Source organism: Bos javanicus, chromosome 13, assembly GCF_032452875.1.
Source record: "Bos javanicus breed banteng chromosome 13, ARS-OSU_banteng_1.0, whole genome shotgun sequence".
Taxonomy (NCBI): Eukaryota; Metazoa; Chordata; class Mammalia; order Artiodactyla; family Bovidae; genus Bos; species Bos javanicus.
Genome location: NC_083880.1, coordinates 15,996,457 through 16,012,251, shown reverse-complemented (window position 1 = coordinate 16,012,251; position 15,795 = coordinate 15,996,457). Strand labels below are relative to the sequence as shown.

General features: G+C 49.6%; 1 protein-coding gene across 4 annotated transcripts in view; it reads right to left on the bottom strand.

Moving 5' to 3' along the window:
* SFMBT2 (Scm like with four mbt domains 2) overlaps positions 1 to 15,795 on the bottom strand; it is a 211,521-nt gene that overhangs the window by 169,916 nt on the left and 25,810 nt on the right. The window contains exons 1-2 of one of the 4 annotated variants that reach the window (XM_061435754.1): positions 11,360 to 11,705; positions 10,232 to 10,371 (exon numbers count right to left, since the gene is read on the bottom strand). The gene's annotated coding sequence lies outside the window, so the exon portion shown is untranslated. Of the gene's footprint in view, positions 1 to 7,349; positions 7,773 to 10,231; positions 10,372 to 11,359; positions 11,706 to 15,795 lie in introns of those variants that run through there. The other 3 variants (XM_061435755.1, XM_061435756.1, XM_061435753.1) reach the window with 3 other exon arrangements.

Genomic DNA, 15,795 nt, shown 5'->3' with positions numbered 1-15,795 from the left:
GGATTCTCCAGGCAAGAACACTGGAGTGGGTTGCCATTTCCTTCTCCAATGCATGAAAGTGAAAAGTGAAAGGGAAGTCATTCAGTCGTGTCTGACTCTTCGAAACCCCATGGACTACAGCGCACCAGGCTCCGTCCATGGGAGTTTCCAGGCAAGAGTACTGGAGTGGGGTGCCATTGCCTTCTCCCAAATGCTCATACTGTACCTTAAAATAATGAAGTTCCTATCACTTTTGACTAAAATGGAAAAAAAAAAAAACCACAGCTTGCCAGTTGAGGAGAAAGTACACTTAAAAACCATCTTTCCTTGGGCCAATAAAACTGCAGGGGGAAAAAAAAAAACCAGGATAAAAGTTTTCCCACCGTCCCCTACCTCTGTGGCTCTAAACCCCTCTTTATAATCACAACCATTGGCACTATTTGCCCAACACTAGAGTTCACCAAATATAAGGCATCAACCAAAATGCGTCACTCTGGTTTTTTAAGAAAATCAAAAAGAATAAAACCGAAAGCACAATCGATTCTTTCTTTAAATCAATGTCTAAGACATCCATCTTATCACAAGAATATAAACCTACAGGACGAGAGAGTAAAACTTTTTGAATAGTGAATATCATAGGTAACAGGAAGGACCCTGACTGTTGATGTATTAGCATGCGAAGTATTAGCATGTTTTAAAATTCTCTATGAGGGACTTCCCTGATAATCCAGTGGTTCACACTCTGAGATTCCACTGCAGGGGGGTGGGGGTTCAAGTCCCGGTAGGGGCACTAAGATCCTGAATGCCATGCGGCACAGCCAAAATTATAACTAAAATTTTCTATGGGCTAACGAGATAGGGAGTGAAGGGTGGTACCTTTCAATCAGAACACCACTGGGCTGATCATTCAAAACCAAACCCCAAGAATTTTATTTGGTAATGCTTCCCTGGTGGTCCAGACAGTAAAGAATCCGCCTGCAATGCGAGAGACCTAGGCTCAATCCCTGGGTCAGGAAGATCCCCTGGAGGAAGGCACGGCAGCCCACTCCAGTATTCTTGCCTGGAGAATCCCTATGGACAAAGGAGCTTGGTGGGCTACAGTCCATGGGGTCACAAAGAGTCAGACACAACTGAGTGACTAAGCACAGTACAGTTCATTCCCTGTTGGACTGCAAGCTCCAAATTGAGTATCTCCTCTTACAATACACTGTCCTGTCTATAAACATCTTGTTTACACTGACCTCCAAACAGAGAACACTTGGCTTAGCCAACAAGATCAAGTTTCCTGTGAACTATCCCAGGACATTCTCAGCCTTACAAAGGGAGGAAGGACTGGCCTAGTGGCCCAACCTGAAGGGTAGATGTGGAAAACAGAGGGTCAGGTCTGATTCCTTCACTGGCTGAGTTATGTGGAGGCTGCAGTTATCCCCGCTTCCCCTCGCCAAAACACAAACACACATATCATGAATATAATCAGATAGTCTAAGCAGTCACTTTGTGTGGGAGGGCGGGGTACAGAGGGCTATTTGGAATGGTCCCTTCTAGTCTAGGAATTATTAGAGCAAACTCAAATCAAATTTTCCTCTTTGGCCTGTATTCAAAGGCAGGCTGACCTTGCCCGGGTCCTACCATTACTGGGTTATATGTGAAAGCTAGAGTGGTATGCCTCAGTTTTTCTCTGTTTAAAGTCGCTCAGTCGTGTCCGACTCTTTGTGACCCTGTGGACTGTAGCCCACCAGGCTCCTCCATCCATGGGATTCTCCAGGCAAGCATACTGGAGTGGGATGCCATTTCCTTCTCCAGGGGATCTTCCCAACTCAGGGATCGAACCCAGGTCTCCCACACTGCAGGAAGGTGCTTTAACCTCTGCGCCACCAGGGAAGCCCCGTTTTTCTCTACTTCTCTCCTTTTCCAGAGCCCAGGTGAAACCATGACCCCATGTGCACCTGTATCACTTAACAACAACAACGTTACTTCTGGACGGGGATCTGCCTTCACAAGACATCCTCTGTGATGATGGCCAGTCACGTGTCCACTCTACCTCCCAGACCAGAGTCTTAAAGATAAATCACATGGGCAGGTCTGCACAGATGTGCTGAACCACCAATTTTTTTTTTCCCAAATAGAACCATGGAGATGTTTGAGTGAGTTTCTAGTTTAAAGTACTTAATCTTAGATATGGAAGCTGATTCTCAGAAAGATGACAACCAGTAACTGGTCCACGGTCACAAGCCGAGACAAAACCATCACTGAAACCAGGCCTCCTCTGGATTCTGTCCTGGCCTCCTCTGTCAGGACTCCTCCTCACAAAACAGAGCTGTCAGGTCATGAGTCACCACTGCAAATGCACAGATTGGTTTGCCATCACAGAGATAATTTCCCTAACCAGTTTTGCTTACCTGTAGAATGGGAACGGTAAACTGCCACCAGGGAAATGTCGATTTAAGAACAGGAAAAAATACTAAATATGTCTTAAACTATGGATCCAAATTTCTTTTGGGGGCAAGAACTTTTTACAAGTTCTTTATTATTTTTTATTTTATTTTTGGCTGTGCCCCATGGTGTGTGGGATCTTAGTTCACCAATCAGGGACTGAATCCATGCCCCCTGCATTTGGAAGCACAGTCTGAACCACTGGACCACCAGGAACCAGTTCTTCTTTATGGCCTCCACACTGTTACAAGAACTCCAAAAGCTCCCCAGAAAGTGAAATACTAAAAGAGAAATGGTATCTAATACTAGAACTGGAGATGATTCAAATTCCACATTGACTATTTTTGTTCAAATCACTTTAAAAAAAAAAAAGAAAGAAAGAAATCTCTTTTAACTTTGAAGTTCTCTATATTTTCACTGCCTATGCTTCTTGTATCCCCAAAGCACCCTGTATCAATTCCAGGGACACCACATTCACTTACTGCTCTGAGGAATGTTTCCATCACCCACCATTTCTGCTCAGATTTGGCAAGTCCTCTGGTAGAAATCCCAGGGATGGGGGAGCCTGGTGGGCGGCCATCTATGGAGTCACACAGAGTCGGACACGACTGAAGCGACTTAGCAGCAGCAGCGACTTAGCAGCAGCAGCGACTTAGCAGCAGCAGCGACTTAGCAGCAGCAGCTGGGAGAAAGGTGGAAACTGCCACCTCAGTCAGAGTGCACAAAATGGAATCTGATGAGTGGTCAGCCTTGCTGACGTAACTTCATAATCAGTCCATAATCTCTGCAGGAAAACATTAAGAGGAAAAGCCCTCTCTGATCAATCACTCCCATCATGAGAGAAATTCAGGGTACCATCAGTATGGCCTGTTTGAGGTTTAGGGTGTGGGTAATCCAATGGGAAAGGGGAAAGATCCCACACCCCTGCAGGTCTCTAGAACACACATCAAAACAGACGGACTGGTGGAGTTGTCTAGCCTAAGGGTTGCTGAATAGCCCTGCCAGTGGGCTGCGGTTTCCACTAGCCAGGGGAGTGTCTTCTGCGCTTGAGTAGGGGACTGGAGGGTTTCTGGTGCCTGTAAGTATATTGTCGATGCCCCTCACCTTCCAGGCAGCGGCTGGGTCCCAGCAAGGAGCTAAGACAAACATCTGAAACAGTACTTATTCATCGAAGGGAGGAAGCAGAGTGTGCAAATGTAACGCTTTGCACGCAAAGTAGCAAACCTCCTACCTCCAAGGAGCGCCTAGCCAGCAACTCCTAGTGCCTACCGAAGCCTCTCCCCTACCCTCCTTTACCAGCTCCCTCCCCACCCTCAACCGCCTCCCCAGGAAATGGGGCCGAATTCGTGCCGGCTTTCACTTTCTCTCTCATCTGGTGAAACCCGGGTCCATTTGCCTGGTGCAGACACGCCAATCGGCCCCCCGGGTCCCTTGGCAAGGGTGCGAGGGTGGAGGAATGAGGGAAGGTAGAAGGCGGCGGCGATGGGTCTGGATTCGGACACGGTCTGCGGGCATCCGAGACAGTTTCCCACCCGTGGGCTCGGATCTGCCGCGAATGCGCCGCTGGAGCGGACAAAACGCGGCGCGAGGACGGGACTCTCTGGAGCCAAGGGGCGAGCGCAGGGCCCGAAGTCCCGGACCCTGGAGTAGCCGGAGCTCGGGATCCAAGGAGGCAACACAAGGGACACCAGGGTGGGTGAGCAGCCTCACTCCAGCGCCGAAAGGAACGAAGACCCATGCGGCCAGCCCCGGGCGCCCAGCCCTTCCCGGAATCCCACCCAATTCGGTAAACACGAAGATCCCGAAAATTCCGAAAGCGAAACTGCAATCAGGTCTCCAGAAGTTTGGAAACGGCCTCCCAGACTCCCGGCGTCCGAACACTACGGACGCAGTCAAGGATGAGCGCCCCGGTGAGTGCTCATCGCTCCGCAAGGTCGCCCTCCGCTGCTCCCGTGCACCTCCCGGGTTTTTCACGCGCAACAGTCCCCAGTCCAGGTTCCTGGACGGGGGTCGGCGGTGCTCCTACCTCGTCTCCATTCCGCCCTCCGCCCGCTCCTCCCCACAAGAAGGGAAACTTGGGCCCTGCGAGAATCCTGGGGAACGTTCTTTGTAATCGGTTGTACGTTGGCTTCCACCGCACAGCTCGGTGCAAAATCGCAGGTTTCGGGGCGTTGGAGTGGATTGTGCGCTTGTCAGCAGCGACGTCAGGAGGACGAGGGGAGGGGTTCCCGGCTGAAATTGCAGTTTACAAGCACTGGGCCATTTTAGGCTGGTTTCCCCTTGAACGAAACCCACGAGGAAGCAGTCGCCGAGGGGACGCCCGGGACCGGAGCGCCGGGGACGCGCCGCGCCGCGCGCTCAGCTCGGGGGTCGCGGGTGCAAAACGCCTCTGGGCCTGAGGGTCAGCTTCATTGCCCAGTAGGAGGAGAAATCTGCCGCGGGGTCCCCAATTTGGGGAATGCTTGCCCCCAGGCCCTACTCTGGGGACGCCGCAGGGGGCAGACTGTCCGATGGCGCGGCGACCGTCCAAGTAGGACAGTTGACCCTCTCGATCCTTCCTTGAAGCCCCTGCGAATGCCCAGAGCCCACGTCACAGTGGTAACTGCAGACCTGGCCAACGCTTTTTAATCCTGAGACTTAAAATCTTCCTGGCGCACTAGGCAGACGCGCCATCAGGTTCTTGGGCCCAGGTAAAGTCCCCCAAATCTGCCCTAACCTGACCCCGGAGACGGCGAGCGGCTGCCGTGTGGCCCCCCATCCCCCGGGTCCACCATGCAGGCTACGCTGCGCGACCATCGCTCCGCGGCGGCATCCTGGCCACTGGCGACCCCTGTCGGGGACCCCTTCCAGCTAAGGAAACTCCGTTTGCTCGCTCACCCTCGGGCTTCACTTAAACTCAGACTCTGCCCTCAAACTCAGACCCTCTGAGGACTCCGAAGTCGGCCTCTCCCCGGCACCTCGCCGCCCTCTTCAACCCCAAGGCGACATCCCCGCTCGATCGCCTGGAAGGCTAGCCGATCCAACAACAGCGAGGAGCACTTTCTTCCGCGAACGCTCTCCCCATCCCCCACCTTCCCTAGAGCACAACTCCAAAAGCAACTCCGCCGCTCCACCCCACGCTCTGCAGCCAGGGCCGTGCGCCCCCGCCCTTCCGCCAACGTACTTTCACACACACCCCCACTCCACCCCACCCACCACGCCCCGGACGCCGCCGCCCCCCACTCCCACTTTCTACCCCGCCGCGGCGCAAACTACACGGTGCCCTCCACCAAGTACAGCGCGCCCCCTGCGCGCACACACACACACACACAACCCCACCGGCGTCTGCAGCCTGATTGCCCCCGAAACCCTGGATACTGAGTCTTTTAAGTAAGCGGCACACCGCTGCACCTACCCGGCTTTACCCACACAGGATCCTGCGTATAGAGACAGAAAGAGAACTAGTCTCCTAGAAAGCTGAAATAAATCATTCCCTCTGCCCTCATGCATTTTGCACCACGTGTCAGCAGTCTGTCACGTCAAATCAGGGCAGGGTCTGGTTCGGAGACGCACACACGAATCTGGGGCGCATCTCTTGGACACTCCCACCCAACTGCACACACAGGTATGCCCACTGATTCAAAGGCAAGCAGAACAGTCCCGCTCCGATGCCCCGGTCCGGGCCAGCGGTACCCCTTTCCCCTCTAGCAATGGACTGGACACACGCAGATTCTAACCACGGAAAAAACTAGGGCAGCTCATTCCTTCTCTTTTTTCCCCTTTAATTCGCTAAAGCAGCTACTAGAGTAGCCAAAGAGAGCTGAAACTAAGAGATGGCAACTCCGGTTGGGTTTTTTCCCACCTCAAAATCTTTATTTTCAGTTTTTAAAAGCCACCTTAGCCCGCCATATTGAAACTGGCAAGGCTTCTAAATACTCCTCCGCCGCGGCTTCCAAGAAAACACCAGAACGGAGCGGGCTCTGGGCGCGCGCCTGGCCACCGCAAATCAACCACTTCCCTCGGCTAAGGCTCCCCTTCTCTGGCTAATCGTCTCCCGCCGCTCCAGATTAAAAATCCACAAATATATCTAGCAGTTCCTACAGCAGTTTTTTGGTTGTTGTTTTTTTTGCGGATTTTGCTAACACACACATTTTTTTAAAATAATAAACTCCAAAGCCAGATCAGATTAGTAATTGTGAAAGGAGGTTATATGAGAGTAGACAACAGGAAAGCCCCAAGGGACAGGATGTGACTTTAACGCTAAAGAAAAAAGAAAGAAAAAAAGAACAAAAAGATCATCCATGCCGGAGCACGCTCCGAAACTACTACTGACAATTTCATTTCAGCTACACAAGCAAATGTTTCTAAGGGGGGGGGGGGGGGGGGGGCGATTCCAAATATGTCCACGATATTTAATCCCTTTGATGGCTGGTCTCCAGTCCTCACCCCACCATCTCCCCCAACCACCACCACCCCGCCACCCCGAACACACACACACCATCTAAAAAAAAAGGGAAGAAAGAGACCCCAACGCGGGGTAGCAAGGGCGGCTGCGTCGCCAAAATGAGCGCACAAATGAGGAAGGTGGGCGGCGGGAGGGGACACTGTGCACCCGGAGGAGTACGCTTTCCAACTACGGACAGACTCCCGAGAGGCCGGGCTTTGCGAAGCCGAGGGACCTGGAGGAAGGGGACGGGGGGGAGCAAAAATGACAACCCGGAGCACAGCGCGGAGTTTGGGGCTCTGCTCCCGAGCTGTCGCCTTCTCCTCCAGCCCTGCCCTTTCGCTTCTCTCCCACTGCACCCCCTCCTTCGGCCCCCCCACCCCGAGCCCAATCCAGCTTCCCTTTTTCTCCGAGCTGGAAAAAGAGAAGCTGACCGGCGCACTCAACCTGCGGGCCGGAGGTCCCCTCGCGGGGAGGGCTGGGCGCGGGGACAGCGGCCGGCGCGGGGTCCTACCTGGTGAAGTTCGTCCTCCCCGTGGCGTGGACAGAGGCCGGGGCGCCGCCGAGGCGGGGGACGCCGGCCTCACCCGCTCGCTGCGCCTCGCTCGCTCCCCGCCCGCCGCCTCCCTTGCGCGCCCGCTCCGCGGCTCGGACTCCCACTACAGCCTCATTCCAATATGGCATCCTCTCTGTGCGCATGCCCGGCACTCTTTTTTAAGATTATTATTTTGTGTGTGTGCGCAGCGAACTCCTTCAACGACCTTTTCCAGGCGCTTGCGGCACGTCTTAAGCCAATTAGCCGGCGGGACGTTGCACCCCTTCCCCTACCCACGCTGGGACGCCCCCGCTCCTGGGCACATCGCCACCCCCCATACACACACACTCACACTCACACACACACACTCCACGTTCCCACTGCCCCCTCCTCGTCCCACTCCCCTCGCTTTTTTCCTTTAGCTCCCTCCATGCACGATCTGCAGAAAGTTCCCATCACAGGCGCTTTCGCAAACCCATCTGCAGGGAAATCTGGGCAAACTCCGCAACTCACTGGACACTTTCGGTTCAGTCGGTTTACAATCCCCTCGTGGACTAAATGCAAAAACTTGCGCTTTATCCGCGGAAGGCTGGTAGCCAGCGGAAAGAAATTTAATCCGCTCCGAGACCCGGGACCCGCCCACTGCGCCCCACCCGGCTCTTAAATTGTGCCTTTTCTATGGAGATTCAAATATTTTCTGGGGCCTTAGGGGTGGAGGGAGGGGGCCGGAGAAAGGTTTTGCCTGGGAAACGTGCCCAGAGGAGTCGGAAGTTCAATCAGGGCTGTTTGGACCAGCCTTGCCGCTAAGATCGGCAAGACGCAGGTAACGAGGGTAGCCACGGCGTCTCCGGATGTCCAGGTCTGGGGGACAGCGAAGGGCACCTGACCTAGCTGGCTCTTGGAGGGCGGGAAAAGAATCCTGCCCGAGAAAAACGTGGCCCGCGGCGACCGAGGGAGTGAACAAGAGGCATAGCAGACCTGCGCCGGGCAGGGTTTCCGTGCGGCGTGTGCGGGTTCGCGGGCACTTTGCCTGGGGCGTGGGGGCGGGGGGCGGACGACAAAGAGGATCTCTCTGGCCGGAGCCGTGGCTGGGCAGAGACTGAAAGGAATGTCCCAATGCGGAAATGCTGGCGACCCCCGAGTGGGTCAGACCGAGAACATTCCGAAGGTGGGCTTTGCTGTACTGAGGAGCGAGGAGATCTTGCTGGAGGCTAGAATTTATTTCCAAGGGAAATGGAGAACCAGCACTTTTGACAGGGTTTTTGCTCTCTTACCACAAGGGGTAAATCCCCACCCCCCACCCCCAGAGTCTCCCAATTCTGTGTCCATCTCCTTCCTACGGACTTTCTCTCCGTGTCCCTCCCCTGGCCCAGGGGTCGGGAGGCTCTCTCACCCCGGACACTGCTGCGCGTTCCCAGCTCCGACCGCCCTCCCACGCCCGGTCACCCCGGCTAGTCCTCGAGGACCCCTGTGCTCAGGCACGTGAGGTCCCCGAAGGATAAGTGGATGCTCCCAAGGGCGAGGGACAGGGCAGGGACCAGGGATGCAGAGCGAAGTCAAGAGTTTGAGCGCGCGCGGGACTGGCAGGGGTCTTGCCCGCTGGGTCCTCTCCCCGACGGCGGTGTAGAAGAGCCACTGGAAGGATGTGCCCGGAAACTGCTCCGGCCAAGCCCTGCGGTCGCGAGTGCCCCTGCACCGAAATGGTGGGTGGAGCTCGGAGATCCTGGGGGACTTCCGCGGCCGTGAGAGCCCTCGCGCTTGCAGCCTGGGCAAGTGGTGTCTCCTCACGTCTTGGTGAGCGCTCTACGAGAGCTCTTGGAGGGAGCCTTCGTCTTGTCACGCCTTCTGAGTGCCCCTGAGGCTCAAAAAAGGAAGGGCAAGCGACTCACAGGTCATACTCCAGCCAGAGTCTCCTTCCCAGACCAGCTTCCCGGTCCCCACCTCTTTGGGACATCCGACCTCTTTCACCTGAAGGTCACCGAAAGCGGAGCATCTCCAACCACACCCGGCCGCCTGCACCCCAAAACCGCCTCCCTCGGTGCCCCGAGATGGCTCTTAAATGAGACCGTGGATGCACAGAGGTTCCGAGGAATCCCGAAGTAGGACTCCAGACGGCCTCCTTGGCTTTACTCCGGGGTCTCGACTGCTTGAGCCTTCAACACACAGTTTGGCCCAGAAGGGGTGGGGTAGGGGGAAGGTCCTGTCCCAAGTGGACTTAAGCTAGGGGAGATCCACCGTTCCCTCGCTGGGATCACCTGCTCCCGCGCCGCGGAAGCGCAGAACATCCGCCGCAGAGAGGTCTGAGGCCGGCTCCCCTTCTCCAGCCTGTCCGGCTCCCCCCGCCCCGTGCTGCGCCCTCCACGGTGACCGCGGCAGCGCCCCTTCCTCGAGGGTCTCAAACCTAGCGGTGGGGCCTGGGCCGGGGAGGGGGCAGAGGATTGCTGCTTTCGCCTGGCCCCCCAGCACTTCCGGGCGACTCCAGTTTACAAAGAGGATGCACTTTTCCTCTCCAAGAGCAGAGGCGACGTGAGCTGCAGCAGCCATTGCGCCGGCTCTGGGTTTGTTTACCAGTTTTAAGTCATTATTATGCACGGAACGTTATTTCATCAAAATAAAAAACAATTGCCAAAAAAAAAACCAAAAAAACACCTAATCCCCAACTCGATGAACTGTCTCTACATTATCCTACAGTTCCTCCGAAGTAATGGAGTCCTTTTATATTTTTGGAACTCACACTCTTGCATAACTTTGTCAGTGGGTCTGGAGAGCAGTGTGGAGGAGTTTGATTTTTTGTACTCACCGCGATTAAGACATAAAATCATAAAGCCACATTGTGTATACAATGGTCGTCACATTGTTACCTCCAAGAATCTTCTCAATGTTGTCCAGGGTAAAATTTCTCCAACTTTGGCTTTCATATTGCTTTTCCCACGTGACTTCTTGAACATTCCTTGGCTTTCTATTCTGTATCCTGCCTCCATTCTCCTCTGTCCAAGGACACCTATGAGACAAAAGAAATTGGTTCCAAGATTCCCTGCCGTTATTAAAGGGTCCCTTCATCCCATTCCAATACCTTCCCACTTTCATTTTTATTTCATAAGCAAGATACTTAAGGGATGTGAGTATCCAGGGGTAGAATCCACCCTAAATCTATTAAAGATAAAGTGGGAGTGGGACCAGCAGAGTCAGCCAAAGATAAAGCCTAGGACTGTTTCAAAGTAAAGAAGACATAATATTAATACATTCCAAGTCAGGAAATTCAACCAAGTAAATCTCATGATAAACACCATGAGGTCTCTCTATAAATTGTTAACATTTTCTAAAAATCTTGGCAAAAATAAGTTTTTGCTCACACCAGCTGATTATAACTTATTTCATGTCTAAACAATGGTTAAACCATGAATTATATCACTTTCAAAATGCACTTACACATCTAAGTTATGCCTTTTAAGGGACTTTGACATTCTTTCCTACAAATGAGGCTACAATATATAAAATATTAAAATTGTATTTGCTAATTGGAAAATAGGATTAAAAACAACAGTTGAAAAGTTTCTCATATTGGGCATTTCTAAGTATGACTTCACAAAAAAATATTTCAGATGAGTCAAAAATTATATGCATATTATTTATCTTATTTATTCTAAAGGCATATGATTACTTAAACCTTGTCTCACTAATCTTCACACCAAGAAAAATATTGGTCAGTTGGCTCATAGTTACTCCATGTTGACATCATTGTATAAGGAAATGCCCTAAAGAAAATGAACTATTTTGCTTCCTTAACAAAGAGAATCTCTGAGATATTAGACAAATTAGCTTAACATAAAAGTATAAGGGTGGAAAAGTGTCCCCCAAAAGCCTCTCAAAATAAATATTTGTGATTCATGTTGAGGTTTGATAGAAAACAACAAAATTCTGTAAAGCAATTATACTTTAATTAAAAAATAAAATAAACATTTGAAGAATGTATGCAATCTTCTTTTTACCGGAGGCTTGAGATCTAAACACGTCTCTTGGCTGGGGTGAGACTGTGTTCTTCTATCACATCTCTTAAGGTCACTGAGAGTTAAATCTGAAGACACTTCCTCCCTTATTTTTCACCCTTTACCTCCATCCCTGTTCCAGCGCCTAGCTCCTGGGATGAGAGTTAAATGGCCTTATCAGTGCTTCATCACTAGTTTTCTCTGTGACCTATGTAAAGTTCTAATGACCTCTCTGAGCCATCTTTTCTCAAGGGTAAAGGGAGGGGATTGGACTAGATATTCTGTAAGGTCCTTTCAAACTCTAAAAAGTGCTTATCCATCTACCCCACCGAAAGCCACAATTTGCCTTCTGTAATATCCTAACACCATCTCTGCAGACTAGAAATAGCCAAGGTGTAAATTCTGAGGTCACAAAGAGGAAAAAAGTAATGAACAGATCTTCAGGGGAGGGGCCTTTTTTGCCCTCCCAGCCAGCAGTAAAGTGTTGTTTGAGTCATATTTCTGCCTTGTTTAGATCATTATTTTGTCTTTACAATTACTGTATGGGTTCCCCGCCGCCCCCCCCCCAGAAGTGTCTGGGCTGAGAGTCAAGTCTAGGTGATGGAGCTCATTGTTTAAGTGGGGAAGTGAGCATAGTGATGAATAGGCTATTCCACAAAGATAGCATCTATCTGAGGATATCTCCACAAAGGTATCTCCTATCAGAGCACTTACTCATCCATTTCTAAAATTCCAGAAACCCACCGTTGCTTCCTGTATAATTTGAAGAAGTTTCAGACTTCCTTGACAAGAGAAAAAATAACAGCGAACACAGAGGGTGTATTAAAAAAAATTAGTGATGTCTGAACTCCCCTAGGACATTGATTTAAAGAATAGAGATGCGAAAGTGCCCGTTTTGACTGATGGCTTCTTTCTCACTGAGGAAGACAAACACCATGATGAAAGTCACATCCAACTTCTGAGGCTACTTGTATGGGCTGCCTAGTATTATGTACTCCACTTGTAAGTCTTGTTTTACATGAGGCAGAATATTCTAGATCTTGCAGCCTGGCTCCTAGTCCTTTTGAGAGGTGGGGAAGTCAGAGTCCAAGGAGGTAAAATGACAGAGATCTCACCCAGAGCTGCAGAGCAGGGCCTGACCTTTCCCTCTTCTGCTCCATTAAAGAAGGAGAAAGCCAAGGGAGGACTTATTAGCATCTATTTTACACCAGTCGCTCTTCTGGAGTCTTTACATATGTGATAGGATGTACTGTGTTCTAGTCTCTATTATGTGTAGTGTCTCTTATAAATGGCTTTTAAATACGTTTTAAACATATATTCTTTTACATACAAAACTAGACTCTGATCCACGGTCACTAGAACATTTCCATGTGTCACTTTTTCTGGCAGAGCTGGAGTTGTCTGGAATTATTTGCATTCTCTATAACTGAAGGTATTTATTGCCCCGTACACACACACACACACACACACACCCCCAAAAACCAGCACAAGTCAGGGATGTGGTTTATGGTCCTGCTCAGTTTCGCCTCTGCAAGTTAACTAGCCTTAGTGAGATTGAATCAGACACTGTGCAGAAGTGTAAAATGTCCCCTTGGACTCATAACATAGCATAGACTAAACAAATTAAAGTGGGCAACAAAAATCCCACATCAAAAAGTAGGTTTCGTGTAAAAGCAAGTGGACAGATTTTATTCTGTGTATCTACCACTTTAATAAAGTCCCAACTCTTCTAAATAGAGAAGAAATACCCGTGTTTGGACGCTGGACAATGCAGCTTTATTGTAACCTCAACCCCATCTGCTCAACTAGTGAAACTGAAAATTTCACTGTGTAAGTTGCTTTAGTGGACTTCACTATAGAAAATAATTATCCTGGTCAAAGAAATAGTAGGCAATAGACCCATAAAGACTTGATGTGCAGTGCCATCTACTGGAAACAAATATTGACTTGCTTTCGGATTTTTTTTAATATAGTTTTTTGTTGCTTTTTAATGGAGAATTGTGATTTCTGGGGTAAAGGAAGATATCTGGGGTAAAGAAAGATTTCCTGGTGGCTTAGCTGGGAAAGAGTCTGCCTGCCAAAACAGTAAACCCGGGTTCGATCCCTGGGTCAGGAAGATGCCCTGAAGAAGGGATTGGCAACCCACTCCAGTATTCTTGCCTGGAGAATTCCAGGGACAAAGGAGCCTGTCGGGACGGTCCACAAGGTCGCAACAGTCCACAGGGCCCCAAAGAGTGGAATATGACTGAACGACTAACACTCACACATATCTGATTAGAGATAACAGGTTGGACAAGTTGTTATCTATAATCAAACGAATCTGCTTTTAAGTAAACTGAGATATATTCATATGAAACCATTCAGCTTTTGAATAACATAAAGAGTCCTTAACATGTTTCTTTGGAAAGTAAGACCTCTTCCATTTTTTAAAAAAAGAGTCATTACAACTAACTTCTTAGTAGAGTGCTATAATTTCTTTCTTATCCCTGTAAAGATTAATTTTTACACTTGTAAGTGCCTCTGGAATAAAGTTGATGACTTCTTAGAGGTTTTCCTTTTAATTTTATACCCTATGGAGAAGGCAATGGCACCCCACTCCAGTACTCTTGCCTGGAAAATCCCATGGACAGAGGAGCCTGGTAGGCTGCAGTCTATGGGGTCGCGAAGAGTTGGACACGACTGAGCGACTTCACTTTCTCTTTTCACTTTCATGCATTGGAGAAGGAAATGGCAACCCACTCCGTGTTCTTGCCTGGAGAATCCCAGGGACGGGGGAGCCTGGTGAGCTGCCATCTATGGGGTCGCACAGAGTCGGACATGACTGAAGCGACTTAGCAGCAGCAGCAGCAGCATAGGGGAGAGACATGAGGGTTTTTCAGGGTTTTCCAAGCCAGTTTCTCAAGGAGGTAAATGTATTAAAAATTAGACATAGGAGATAATTAGCTCCCATAAACCAAAAATTAACCTCAAATATTTATTGATCGTTGCTTATATTTGAGTTAAGAGGCAAAATGGTTTTTGCTGAAAATGGGGTCGCACTAGATATTACTCTAAGCTAACGGGCATCTTGTTGCCAAACTCAGCAGAGGCCTTCAGAAAGCTCCCTGGTGGGACTTCCCCTGCGGTCTAGTGGTTAAGACTCTGAACTTTCGCTGCGGGGACGTGAGTTCAATACCCTTGGTCGTGGAATTAAGATCCTGCAAGCTGTGCAGTGGGGACAAAAAGAAAGAAAGAAAATATGCTTGATTAAGAAAAAAGAGAGGCAGTATGTTAGATTGGAAAGAACTTGGACTAGAAGCCAAAAGGAATAGTAGTTAAATACCAGCTCTGCCATGATTGGTTTCCCTTTCGGTCTCTGTCTCTCTCTCCTTCCTCCCACTCTACCGGTATCTATGTAAAGATGGATTAAATTTCTCTTTCAGGGGAATGGACTGGTACATAGGAGAAGCTTAAGAGATACTACCTGCTCCAGGTCCATCTCCTCCTATCTTCCACTTGCTCAAAGTACACATTGTTCATAAACTTCTAGTACAGTCTTGCAATATTTCAAAATTTGTGTTTAATAACTGCAGGTTGGATGACTGCGTCAAATCATATCCCAAATCTGTTTTTTGCTTACCACATTCTTGCATCCTACGTCATCATTTCAGTCTCTTCTTCATTGACCGTCTTCTATTATCTTTATCTTTACCCCACTTTTCAGTGGCTTCCTCTCCTGAAAACACAAAACATTCCATCACAAGAAGGGGGCTAGCAAATGATTCATATATTGTTGTTGTTCAGTCGTTAAGTTGTCTGACCTTTTGCAACCCCATGGACTGCAGCACAACAGGCTTTCCTTTTCCTTCACTGTCTTCTGGAGTTTGCTCAAACTCATGTCCATTGATTCAGTGATGCCATCCAACCATCTCATCCTCTGTTGCCCCATTCTCCATTCTCCTCCTGCCCTCAGTCTTTCCCAGCATCAAGGTCTTTTCCAATGAGTCAGCTCTTCATATCACGTGTCCAAAGGAATGGAGCTTCAGCTTCAGCATCAGTCCTTCCAATGAATATTCAGGGTTGAGGCTGTAAGTTAGATTCTTATTGGAGACAGTCTTCATAGATACCAAGGCTGCACAACCCTGTGAAACTTTGCCCATCTCTAAAGGACTTAACAAATTTTAATGCCCAGTTTGAAAAGCAGACAACACCAATATCCTGCTTCTAGACAAATTGTTTTAAATTTCATATACAATGGGACATAGAATAATACTTCAGACCAAAATACTGGGGGGGAAAAAAGTATAAGGAATGAAGAGACTTGCATTCAACTCCCAATGGTGTTCCCTAGTAGGTTCTTCATAAGTCAATGGATTTCTCTGAGCCTCAGATGTACCAACTGTGAAATGGGCATAATAGCGTCTTCAGTCAGTTCAGTGGCTCAGTCGTGTCCAACTCTT